Raw genomic sequence first — 13,303 nt, 5'->3', positions numbered from 1 at the left:
CTCATTCTCAGCCCCCCGCCCAGCCTCTGCTGCCAACAGACTGCTATTAGCTAGTTAACCTTCTGCCTTCCCTATCTATGACACAGACTGCTGCTAATGCTACCAGACTGTTCCCAGTGGCTTCACACCAACAGTGAATCCCAGCCGATGATGTAGGGCAGCGTGTGGGGGAGGGGGTCAGTTGCTGTGGCTCCAACATGGTAACCGCCAATGGACTGCAATGCTTTATCGAAAGGGGGGGCGCCAGTCCCTTACTTTGCCAGGGGCGCTTGGACCCCTAGCTACACCTCTGTTGACCCTAACCGATACCCCTAAACTAACCATAATTCCTGCAGTAAAAATCCATGTTTCTATGTATATAGGGGGTCATTCCGAGTTGATCGCATGCTGCCGTTGTTCGCTGCGTAGCAATCAGTTGAAAAAAATGGCTAATCTGTGCATGCGCATGCTCCGTAATGTGCATGCGCATCGTACGGGTACAAAGTCCATTGTGGTTTTGCACTAGTTCTAGCGATTATTCCAATCACAGAACAGGCCACAAGGAGATTGACAGAAAGAGGGCGTTTCTGGGTGGCAACTGACCGTTTTCAGGGAGTGCTTGGAAAAATGCAGGCGTGGCAGAAGAAATGCAGACGTGGCTGGGCATTCGCTGGATGGGTGTGTGACATCAAAAGCCGTCCCTCGGTTGTTAGAATCAACGCACACGAAGTGTAACTACAGTGCTGGTCTTATTTTGAAACGATTTTGCAGGCGCTCTGCTGCTCAAGTGTTCGCACTTCTCCAAAGTGAATATACACTCTCCAGTGGGCAGCGACAATGCGTTTGCATGGCTGCTAAAAACTGCTAGCGAGCAATCAACTCAGAATGACCCCCATAGTGTATTGCAAGAAAATATCTGTAAATCCAATGGTACCGTAAGTGCGGTATATACTCGCACTTCTTTGCGGGGTGAGAACATCTCCCCTAAGTGAAGTCAGCCCTATGAATAGAGTTTGTGTGATCCCTGTGCAGCAGTCACAGAAAGGGTTCATCTCTGCAGTTTGTCACTCAAATTACATTGCTGCATTTTTTTCTAGAAGTGGATCTGAGAGCTGTTACCCGCAGACCAGCTACAATAATTATCCTGGGTACTCACTAGACCAGTGGTTCTCAAACTGCACCCTGGGGTGCCTCAGGACACTTGCAGGGGTGCCTTGGATTGGTGGTCCAGGACCAATTCAAAATATTTATAGTTAGTGTTATAGGCAAAACCAGTGCTGTTGGCTGGCAATCATAACATATGTGCACAAGCAGAAGCAAATCCTGTCCCCTACCAAAGGGCCAGTGCTAGGGTGTTTGGCGCCTCCCTGCAAACTATTAATTTGGGCCCTCTCTCCAATACTTAATAAAGGGACAGTGCGCTCCTTAAAAAAAGAAGGTGTGGTATCACAAGGAAGGGGCATGGCCACACAATAGCACCCCAAATCAAAATACGCCACACAGTAGCACTATCTTATTGTCATTACACCGCATGTAATAATAATAATAATAATACCCACAGTCGCAGTGCCCTTTATACACATAACCACCATATCAGTGCAGCTTACACACATAATGCCAACAGTAGCAGTGCCCCTTCTACACATGCCCACGGTGGCAATCCTTTACATGGCAAATATCAACCTGGTTTTGCCATGTGAAGGATTGCCACTTTAAAAACAAACAATCAAACAAAAACAAAAAAAACAACAGGAAAAAACACAAAATCTCTCACTTTCTGATTCTCACACCCTATTACATTCCTCTCTATATATTTAAATGTTTCTATTACTGTATGTTCCCTCTTCCCTTCTCCAAACTATACACATCAACATTTTTTAGTATTTCCAGGTAAGTTTTGTGATGTAGGCCATGCACAATTTTAGTTGCCCTAATGTATTTACAGCCTTCTGGAGATATGGCTTCTGGAACTGAACACAGGATTCTAAATGTGGCTGTACCAAGGACCTATACAGTGGCATTACAGGTTGAGTATCCCTTATCCAAAATGCTTGGGACCAGAGGAATTTTGGATATCGGATTTTTCTGTATTTTGGAATAATTGCATACCATAACGAGATATTATGGTGATGGGACCTAAATCTAAGCACAGAAGGCATTTATGTTTCATATACACCTTATACACACAGCCTGAAGGTCATTTTAGCCAATATTTTTTATAACTTTGTGCATTAAACAAAGTGTGTGTACATTCACAGAATTCATTTATGTTTCATATACACCTTATACACACAGTCTGAAGTTCATTTAATACAATATTTTTAATAACTTTGAGTATTAAACAAAGTTTGTGTACACTGAGCCATCAAAACACAAAGGTTTCACTATCTCAGTCTCACTCAAAAAAGTCCGTATTTCGGAATATTCCGTATTTCGGAATATTTGGATATGGGATACTCAACCTGTATTACTTTTTTCTGCTACTGGTTCTTTAACCTATGCAAACAAGCATCTGACTTGCCTTTCCTATTGCTTTGTTACATTGCTTACCTGAAATAGTAATACTTAGATAGCTTTCCTCTTGCCATTATAATGCCCTTAATATTATAGTTAGCCTTTGCATTTTTGAGACGTGTATGATTTTGCATTTTTTGGCATTAAATGTTGCCATGTTCTTGACCATTCCTCTAGTCCAGGGGCGGAACTGCCAGAGACAACGGAGTCAGTTGCCGCCGGGCTCCAGCCCTAAAGGGGCTTCCTCCATTGCCCCCCGGCTGTTACGTGCCCTTCCTACTAAATAGACAAAGGCGCTACCAGCAGGGTCTCGCAGTTTGTACATTCCATGCCGTAACACCCTTCTTTCCACCTTCACAATGAAGCTATTGGTACTTTGCAAAAAAAAAAAATTATTAGCATTGCAACTCAGCAGATCAATGCAGTGTGCAGCCACACACTCCATATATCTGCTCAGCCACAAAGCTGATTATTTCTTCACAAAGTACAAGGTGAGCTCCAAATAGAATTCTCTAGCTTAGATTATACCTTTCTATGCAAGGGTAAATAGCTCAATTGTTTGACTGCAATGCCACAGGAAATGGTTTGGATCCAAGACAGTGTGACTGAATAATAAAGAAACCTTAAGATGAGTTCATGAATGTTGTATAAGTATTAGTGAGAGAAGGGGTCAGGAGCATGCTAGGCTGCAAAAAATAAGGTAGGCTGCAAGTGAAAGTAATGATCTCCTATATATTTTCCCAGATCTGTCACTCTGTGTGGCTAACTCTGGGGGAAGTCACAGCAATGGGCGGAGACGGCAACTGCAGGACGATACACCAGTGCCAGCAGCAGACCGTAACAAAGTGACAGATCAGGGAGAATATATAGGAGGTAGGGAGGTGGCCATGGTACATGGCTGGCCAAGGGACACTAGCTCATGTACCCCTTTACCACTGAGGCTGGCCACCAAGGATGGACCTGTCACCAGTGCACATGCAATAACCTCTTCTGCTGCCCTCTTTGCAACTCAGATTGCCCAGTGCTCCCCTTCGCTAACAGTCCACAAAGTTTCCCCATCTCACGATCTGCCTCCTCACCCCCACTTTCATCTCTACAGCACACGCGCATATCATACAAGATCCCATCATGCGTACGTAGGTCTGAAATGCAAGAGGGAGGTTGGGGGGAGATTGGCATGCGCCAGCAACACCACACAGCTCACTGTGACCACAGTGGAGAGGCGCTGCAACAGGACAATACACCAACCTCGGAGCAAGGAACTGCGTCGGTCAGGAGGAGAACTATTTCAATAGCATAAAAAGGTTAATGCGTCCCACCCTATGGACACCAGACTCATCAAGTCACTGTTGCCAGAGTCTCATACAATGACTCTGAACCTCTAAGCACACTATTTGACTGTCCACACCCTGCTGTGCCTATTACCCATCTCCTCCACCACCCTCAACACTGACCCACACATCATTCACCCACAAAGATACAATAAAGGTAGTTTGGATAAATTAGCTAAATGAAATGGATTTAACCAATTTATCTAAATGACCATTTTTGGATGTTTTCCAGTGTTTGTGAACAAATGGTCAATTGTAATTTGCTGCCACATATTAGCATAATTTTGTTTCAACTAGAAAAAAAATTGGACAGATAATCTAAGTGTGGATCCAGTTTAAAGGTCCGTATTCACGGCCCGATTTTGGGGAGAGATGTGTGCTGAGCGAACTGCTCAGCACACATCTCTCCCCCCGCTCAGCACAGCGTGATGTGTGCTGAGCGTACGGGGGGTGGGGGGGGCGCTCATTTCACCCCCTGTGTAGGGCATTCTGTGTGTATCCAGCTTAACAGGTGTGAGCATCATACAACTACTGACTTGCGAGTAACTATACAGCAGCTCCATACCTTGTGACTTGAAGAAACACCAGTTAACCCCGGGAATGCTGCAGTCAAAGCAACAATTCCTCTTCTTCAATTACCATTTTAATAATAGGGTAAAGAAAATGAAGTGGATTTTAGAAAGAAAATAATACTGTCAATATACTATTAAAACAAATTAAAATGGTAAAAGTTATTGTACTTTAAGTAAAAATAAAAGAGACAAAATATCAATCCCAGTTTTGGATTACTTTAATTAACAAAAAAAATGCATATAGCAGAGGATAGTTTCAATCTGCCTACCTCTGGGTTATGGGCCCAGCATGCTTCCATTGCAGTACTCTGCTGCACATGTAAGTGCAAGAGATCCTGAAGCACTCACTCATCATGGGAAAGTACCAATGTGTTTCTTCGTTGGTTGATGGAAGAAACATCTTACAAAAACTCTCCAGATTATTGACTTTTTAAAGTTTTTCTAGGAAACGTTTTAGATGAATGCTTATTAGCCTTTGTCAGTATGGACTTTTGCAAAGTGTCTCTGTGGCGCAATCGGTTAGTGTGTTTGGCTATTAACCAAAAGGTTGGTGGTTCAATCCCACCCAGGGACGTAATTAACCTTGTGATCAGATTTTGGTGATATTTAAGTAGACAAGTCAAAATTTCAAACCTCCTCTTATGGTGTAGGGTACATGGCCTTCTCTGATGTAATCAGAGTTAGATTTGATTCAGTGATTTTATAAAAAACAGCTAGGAAGCACAATTTAGCAGTGGGTTGCAGAGAAAAAAAATATGCTGGCAGAAAAATCCAATCGAGTGATTAAACAGCTCTTCATTTTCTGGCTTTATTTTTATGCTAACAAATTTGTTCTCTGAAAAGTGTCCACAAAGCCAAGTCTCTGATTAACACCTTTGTAAGGATGGTTTTTCACCTATTACTAAATTAAACTTGCTTCATTGGAAAGGCAGCAAGATGCATCCTCATTTCAATGTCTACTGAAATAATACAAGTTGACACCAGGAAACATTAACGCCACTGCATCCTTGCTGCTTTCTCATGTGGAAGTCTGTTTAATGTGAAAACAAATGTGTGTGTTTTTTTCAACCTGGAAGCCCAACATCGATTAAGATCGATCTTAAATAGACCCCTGGGTTTTAAGGATAACCATGGTTGAGTCCAATGGTTAATTCACATTGACCGAAGTTCTAATTAAGTCACCTGTGCTCAAGCATGATATCCTTAAAATCTGGATTGCAATGACAGCATTTTGGAACTATGCCTAAGGGTTTAATTTTTACATTTATCCACTGACAATAAATCTACCTACAATATCCCTGTAACTGTTATGATTACAGTATTTCACTAAATAATTTAATTTGCTGAACCTTCTGTAAAAAGAAATATTAAGCTGCTGTAATTCCCAGATGCAGCAAATTTGTTAGCTAGTGGGCAAAACCATGTGCACTGCAGGGATGGGGGGGGGGGGCAGATATAACATTTGCAGAGAGATTTAGGTGGGTTATATTGTTTGTGTGCAGGGTAAATACTGGCTGTTTTGTTTTTACACTGCAATTTAGATTTCAGTTTGAACACACCGCACCAAAATCTAACTCTCTCTGCACATATTATATACCCCCCCCCTGCAGTGTACATGGTTTTAGCTAATAAATTTGCTGCTGTGATCAGATCTGAGTTAAGCCCTATGTATTTGGCACTGGCAAAGGGTTAGAGGCCTTGCTGTAGAGCTCACACCTTTCTTATCATGCATTGTAATATTTCCTATGTCCTGATGTTGTGCTCTCTGCTCCATCCAAGTAAACAGCAATGTAGCATGGCTATCAAAGAGCGTGAAGATTGCAGATTTCCTGGGATTAATGCTAAGGAATGCTATTCCAGAGGCTGCTGCTTTAATTCAAGTGTCACTGGGGTTAAATGGTGTTTTTACCTTAAAAACACAGGTAGAGTATATAGTACAGTGGTAAAGTGGGAGCATGTAGTGCTATTGATTACAGATTTGATGGAGCTTAAACATGGATAAGGTCCATGGCTCTAAGAGTTTATCTTGTGTATCCTTTATTCTTAGTCATGGTCAGATAAGATTAGAAAATACCATTTAAGTGGAAATTTCCTGTTAGCTGTTTTTCAGTTTGCTCAACTGTCTGATTAACTGGTCCTAAAAAAAGGACCAAAGGAGCTAAATTGCCCTGTGATCTAGCTAAATTGCCCCAGTTAAAAAAAAAAAAAAACTAAGCTGCTGTAATTCCTGGATGTTTCCTTACTGCATCAACAGGAAGTGACAAGAAACAATGTAATGTGGAACCGTACAGCAGAAGGGATTGCGGCTACCCCACAATAAGTGCAGCGGAATGTAAGAAGAGGCATATACAGTGTGGTGTGGCTGTAGATGAGCTTAGTGGTTTCTGTTAGAGTTCTTCTACTTCTAACTACTCGTACATAAATGAGTAAGCCGCCGATTTATTAAACCTGGTGAAATGATAATTTGCATGGTGATAAAGTACCAGCCAATCAGCTCCTAATTGCCATGTCACAGGCTGGGTTTGAAAAATGACAGTTAGGAGCTGACTGGCTGGTACTTTATCACCTTGCACTTTATCAGTTCACCAGGCTTAATAGATCTGCCCCAATGTTTCAAAATGGAATGCATCAAGAGAACGGTGTTGGTAGTATAAAACTACCTACAGCACCTGGTATTCCCAGGTGGTCTCACATCCAAGAACAAACCAGGCCTAAAATCAGGTGATATTGGGCATATACAGTGTGGTGTGGCTGTAGATGAGCTTAGTGGTTTCTGTTAGAGTTCTTCTACTTCTAACTACTCGTACATAAATGAGTAAGCAGCCGATTTATTAAACCTGGTGAAATGATAATTTGCATGGTGATAAAGTACCAGCCAATCAGCTCCTAATTGCCATGTCACAGGCTGGGTTTGAAAAATGACAGTTAGGAGCTGACTGGCTGGTACTTTATCACCTTGCACTTTATCAGTTCACCAGGCTTAATAGATCTGCCCCAATGTTTCAAAATGGAATGCATCAAGAGAACGGTGTTAGTATTGTAAAAATACACACAGCTCCTGGTATTTCCTTGTGGTCTCCCATCCAAGTACTAAAACCAGGACCAACACTGCTCAGCTTCCATGATCAGGAGAGATTGGGCAAATCCAGTGTGCTGTGGCTGTAGATGAGCTGGTGGTTTCTGTTACAGCTCTTCTACTTCTAACTTCTGGTACATAAAAGAATACATGTAAAAATTAAATGTACCAAGAAAATGGTGTTGGTAGTTTAAAAACACCTAAAGAATCTGATACTACCAAGCAGTCTCCCATCCATGTATTAACAAAGTCCAATACTGCTTTGCTACAAAAATCAAATGAGATTGGGCATATCCAGTGTGGTGTGGCTTTAGCTAAGCTTTGTGGTTTCTGTTAGAGCTCTTCTACTTCTAACTACTGGTACATTAATGAATATGTATAAGGTTGTAGTTTATCCAATATGCCTTTACTACCTTACCTTTCAACCCCCCCTCCCTCCCCTCTTCTCCTTATAGCTTCCTTAGTTCTCTCCTCCTCGTGTGTGCGTTATTTGTTTTCTCATACGTCCTAGAGGATGCTGGGGTCACATTAAGAACCATGGGGTATAGACGGGATCCGCAGGAGACATGGGCACTTTAAGACTTTCAAAGGGTGTGAACTGTCTCCTCCCTCTATGCCCCTCCTCCAGACTCCAGTTTTAGTATTGTGCGCAGTGATACTGGATGCACTACAGGGGAGCTCTACTGAGTTTCTCTGAAAAGACTTGTTAGTTTTTTTTATTTTCAGGGAGGCTGCTGGCAACCGTCTCCCTGCTTCGTGGGACTTAGGGGAGAGAAGTATGACCAACTTCTAGTGAGTTCAATGGCTCTGCTTCAGGCTGACAGGACACCATTAGCTCCTGAGGGTGCTGATCGCTGGGTACGCCTAGATGCACACTCCCGCAGCCTGCCGTCACCCCCTTACAGAGCCAGAAGACAGGTGAGTAGCAGAAGAACAGAAGACTTCTTCTTCAGTGACGGCATTCTGAGGTACCGAGCAGCGAGCGGAACGCTGCGCGCCATGCTCCCACACAAACACAGGCACTGCAGGGTGCAGGGCACGGGGGGGGGCACCCTGGGCAGCATAAATTCCTCACAAAAGGCTGGAAAAAGTGGACATTAGTGCCTGGGCACTGTCCTTACCCCGCTAGCGTAATTAATTATTTCTGAGCGGGACAGATACGCGCCATTACAGCGGCGGGGCTTCTTCCTCACCTCACCAGAACATCTTTAGAGCATTACAAGTCTATCACTATAGAGTTTATTATTTCCCAGACTGTGTACTTTTGGCGCTGGATTGTGAGCTGAAAAATCCTCTGTGTCCCTCTGACAGATTTACTGACGGTCTGTCCCCCATAAGCCGGTGTGTCTGTGGGTACTTGGTATATGTGTGTCAACATGTCGGTGGCTGAATGTTTTTCCCAAGAGGAAACTATATTAGGAATGCAGACATATGATGGTGGCCCTGTTGGCACCACCAATAACTGACTGGGTAAATGTTTCAGTAATATCAGAGTAAGGTTGGATAAATCTGTGTCCCAGACACAGACGTAGAGAATAGATGTGATATTCATGGCTATGTTTCTTTTCCCTCAGGCCCCGCTGGGTCGCAAAAATGTTATTTTGCCCAGTTACTACACACTGATACTGACACGGATACTGATACTTATGTCGACCATAATGTTTCCTGATTAGATCCAATATTGGCAAGGAGCATTCAGTACATGATTTTGGATATTAAGGACATATTAAAATCACTGAAGACCCTGCTGTTCCTGACAAAGGGGTCTATATGTATGTATATATAGATATATAATGAAAGCTGATGTAACGTTCCTCCATCTCTGTTTGAGAAAGTCTGGGCCAGCTCGACAAGATGGTTTCAAATCCCCAAAAGGATTCTGGTTGTTTATTCATTTCCCGCCGCGGACAGAATAAAGTGGGAGTCACCCCCTGTTCTGCACGGGGCCCTGTCACAAATCCAGCGGATCGTATGCAGGAAGCTACATTATTTCTAGTTATGTAACCACGGGTACATTACTTGGACCTGCCATTACATGTGCATGGGTGAGTAGTAATATTCAAGAATTGGTCGAATACCTTGTCATCCGATATAGATACCCTGGAGAGATGGGATACTCCTTACGTTGTATCATATCAAGGACACTGCAGCATACTTACGTGAGACTGCAAGGGATATAGGACTCTTGAGTTCACGGGCCAATTTCATGGCAGTGTCGGATAGGAGGGCATTGTGGATTCACCAAGAGAATGCTGATGCTGACTCCAAGAAGAAAGGGAGTCTCTTCCCTATGAAGGTGAAGCCTTGTTTGGTGACTGCATAGTTAATTTGATCTCGGCAGCTCCCGCAGGTAAGTCAACCTTCTTGCCCTATGTTCCCTCCCAACGGATGAAGACGCATCATTATCTGATGCAGTCATTTCGGCCCAATAGATATGCAAGAAGTTAAGATTCCCCTTTCTTTGCAGGTAGAGGAAGGAGAAGAGAGAAGAGGTCTGCATCCTCTTCAAGATCGCAGGAGCAGAGATCATCCTCTGCTTCTGCCAAATCCACTGCATGACGCTGGGGCTCTCTTGCAGGAGCCCGCACCAGTGGGGGCACGTCTAAAACTCTTCAGTCAGTTCTGGATTCATTCGGACATGGACTCGTGTGTTTTACAAATAGTGTCCCAAGGGTACAAACTGGGGTTTCAAGATGTTCCCCCTCACCGATTGTTCAAACATTAAGTTACTGTGCTGTTCCTGGGTTATATAGCGCTGGGGTATGTGCTGGCATACTCTCTCTCTGTCTCTCCAAAGGGCCTTGTGGGGGAAATGTCTTCAGTAAAAGAATTCCCTGTGTGTGTGGTGTGTCGGTACGCGTGTGTCGACATGTCTGAGGAAGAAGGCTATATTAGAGAGGAGCGGGAGCAAATGAACGTGGTGTCTCCGCCGACACCTGATTGGATGGATATGTGGAATGTTTTAAATGCTAGTGTAAACTCATTGCACAAAAGATTAGACAAGGCAGAAGCTTTGGGACAGTCAGGGTCTCAACCAATGCCTAATCCTATGTCGCAGGGACTGTCAGGGTCTCATAAGCGCCCACTATCCAGATGTTGACACAGATACCGACACGGATTCTGACTCCAGTGTCGATTACGATGATGCAAAGTTACAGCCAAAATTGGCAAAATACATTTGATATATGATTATGGCAATAAAAGATGTTTTGCACATCACAGAGGAGCCCCCTATCCCTGACAAGAGGGTACATATGTACAAGGGAAAGAAGCCTGAGGTAACCTTTCCCCCCTCACACGAGCTGAACGAGTTATGTGAAAAAGCTTGGGAATCTCCTGCAGATTTCCAAAAGGATTCCCCTTTCCCATCAACGGATAGGTTACGATGGGAATCCTCCCCTAGGGTGGACAAAGCATTAACACGCTTATCCAAGAAGGTAGCCCTCCCGTCCCAGGATACGGCTACCCTCAAAGAGTGTGCTGACCGCAAACAGGAGATTACCCTGAAGTCCATTTATACACATTCAGGTACCTTACTCAGACCGGCAATTGCGTCGGCCTGGGTGTGTAGTGCTGTAGCGGCATGGACAAATACCTTATCTGAGGGGATGGATAGCCTAGACAAGGATACTATTTTATTGACCCTGGGGCATATAAGAGATGCTGTCCTATATATGTGTGTATGCAAACTACAGGTGGTGCTGCAGGGCCCACACCCTTTTACTTGTCTTGTAGAGCAGCTCTGAAGCTGTTACAGTGCCCAGCTGCTGCAAGAAATCAGCTTGAATGCTTCAGGGGCTTGGGCATGGCCAACATGAGCCCCACACCGAAGGAGGGTGGGGGTGTTTAATGCAAACTTGGGGTTATCCAAGCGCCGCAAAAGGCCGCCATGCCCTGCATGCCCCTTTTCTCTTTTCATATACAGATGAGGGTTCCAGCCAACTTTGGCCCACTGCTTGGATGACATCACCGTATGCAAATCCGTCTGCTGCAGACCTTCCCCCAGGAATGCTTGCAATAGTTGTTGCATATGGTTTAATGTCTGAGGGTGCTTCAGTATTAGGCAGCCTTCCGCCCTCCCATGTTCATCTGAAAAGATGTGGTCTCCCTGCAGTTGTTGTCCCCAGACGAGAGTTCCCTTGTGCTTCCTCAGTTAAATCTCCTTAACTTGACGGGGGTGTGCCCGAGCAGCCACCCTCCCCAGCCCTATCCCAACACATACTTATCTTGCATATGAGATCTCTTGATCATGAAGATAGTTCTCACAGGTTGAGGTTCATCCTGGCCCCGCTCCCCGCTGGAGAGCGCTGATGGGGACAGCAGCGGGGCTTCAGCAGAAGGGTGAGTACGTGTGGCCAGAGACCTCCCTTCCCATGTGCAGGCCTGCAGAGTCTGCCGCGCAGGATGGGGCATGTGGCACTCTCCCTCCCAGGGGCTCTTCCAGATGTAGCTCCTCAGCAGTATTTTTCCAGGGCTGCGCGGCGCTCTCCCCGACTTGCATCCGCCCTGGAACACTGCCTTCCTCAACGCAACATCAGCAGGGGGCCCTGGCCTCATCACCATCCCAGGTCTTTCTCATGTATGTATCATGTATGTGTGTGTGATATATGTATGAATCATATATGTTTGTGATATATATATATGTATGTATCTATCTATCTGTCTATCTATCTATCTATCTATCTATCTATCGTATGTGTGTGTATATATATGTATCTATCATGTATGTATGTATGTATCTATCTTGTATGTATGTGTTTTATCTATCTATCTATCTATCTATCTATCTATCTATCTATCGTGTGTGTGATATATGTATGTATCTATCATGTATGTGTTATATGTATGTATCACACCTTCCTCTATACATATACATACATACATACATACATACATACATACACACACACACACACCTATATCTGTACGTACACTGACATACACACACCAACATCTATACATTAACACGCTGACCCCTAAACGTACACCAACGTACCCACACCTGCATCTATACCTACACATGCTGACACGTGGACGTACACCGGCTTACCCACATGTGAATCTATACATACATGTGCTGACACCTGGACATACACTGATGTACCCACACCTAACATCTATACATACACATGCTAACACCTGGACGTATACAGACGTACCCACATTTGCATCCATGCATATATAGATGTAGGTGTGTGTACGTCAGTGTACGTCCAGGTGTCAACGCGTGTATGTATAGATGCAGGTGTGGGTACGTCTGTGTATGTCCAGGTGTCAGAATGTGTATGTATAGATGCAGGTGTGGGAAGGTCAGTGTAGGTTCAGGTGTCAGCGCGTGTATGTATAGATGCAGGTGCTTGTATGTCCAGATGTCAGTGCATGTATGTATAGATGCAAGTGTGGGTACGTCGGTGTATGTCCATTTGTCAGCGCGTGTATATATAGATGCAGGTGCTTGTATGTTGGTGTATGTCCAGGTGTCAGCATGTGTATGTATAGATGCAGGTGTGGGAATGTTGGTGTATGTCCAGGTGTCAGGGCGTGTATGTATGGATATTAGGTGTGGGTACATCAGTGTATGTCCAGGTGTTAGCGCATGTATGTATAGATGTATATATACACACACATACGATAGATAGATAGATAGATAGATAGATAGATAGATAGATATTATAAGGGCACGGCCGTGCCCTTATATTAAGGCTGAATCGAACAAACGGAATTCTCCCATAGGGAACTTCTGAGATGGGGGCATGGTGTTTGAGGGGCTACACCTCAAAACTGATTGGACGTACTGAGCTGAAATTTGGCATGGGCGTGTAGAATCGTCA

At 44.1% G+C, this 13,303-nt stretch overlaps 1 non-coding gene across 1 annotated transcript; it reads left to right on the top strand.

The window, feature by feature from the left end:
• Positions 1-4,896: 4,896 nt before the first annotated feature.
• On the top strand, positions 4,897-4,970 carry TRNAN-AUU (transfer RNA asparagine (anticodon AUU)). Its single transcript has one exon. It is a non-coding gene; the product is annotated as a tRNA-Asn (tRNA).
• Positions 4,971-13,303: the final 8,333 nt, after the last annotated feature.

The sequence above is a fragment of the Pseudophryne corroboree genome, unplaced genomic scaffold (assembly GCF_028390025.1).
Source record: "Pseudophryne corroboree isolate aPseCor3 unplaced genomic scaffold, aPseCor3.hap2 scaffold_516, whole genome shotgun sequence".
Lineage (NCBI taxonomy): Eukaryota > Metazoa > Chordata > Amphibia > Anura > Myobatrachidae > Pseudophryne > Pseudophryne corroboree.
The sequence above is the reverse complement of the archived record's forward strand: the minus strand, read 5'-3'. Positions and strand labels throughout refer to the sequence as shown.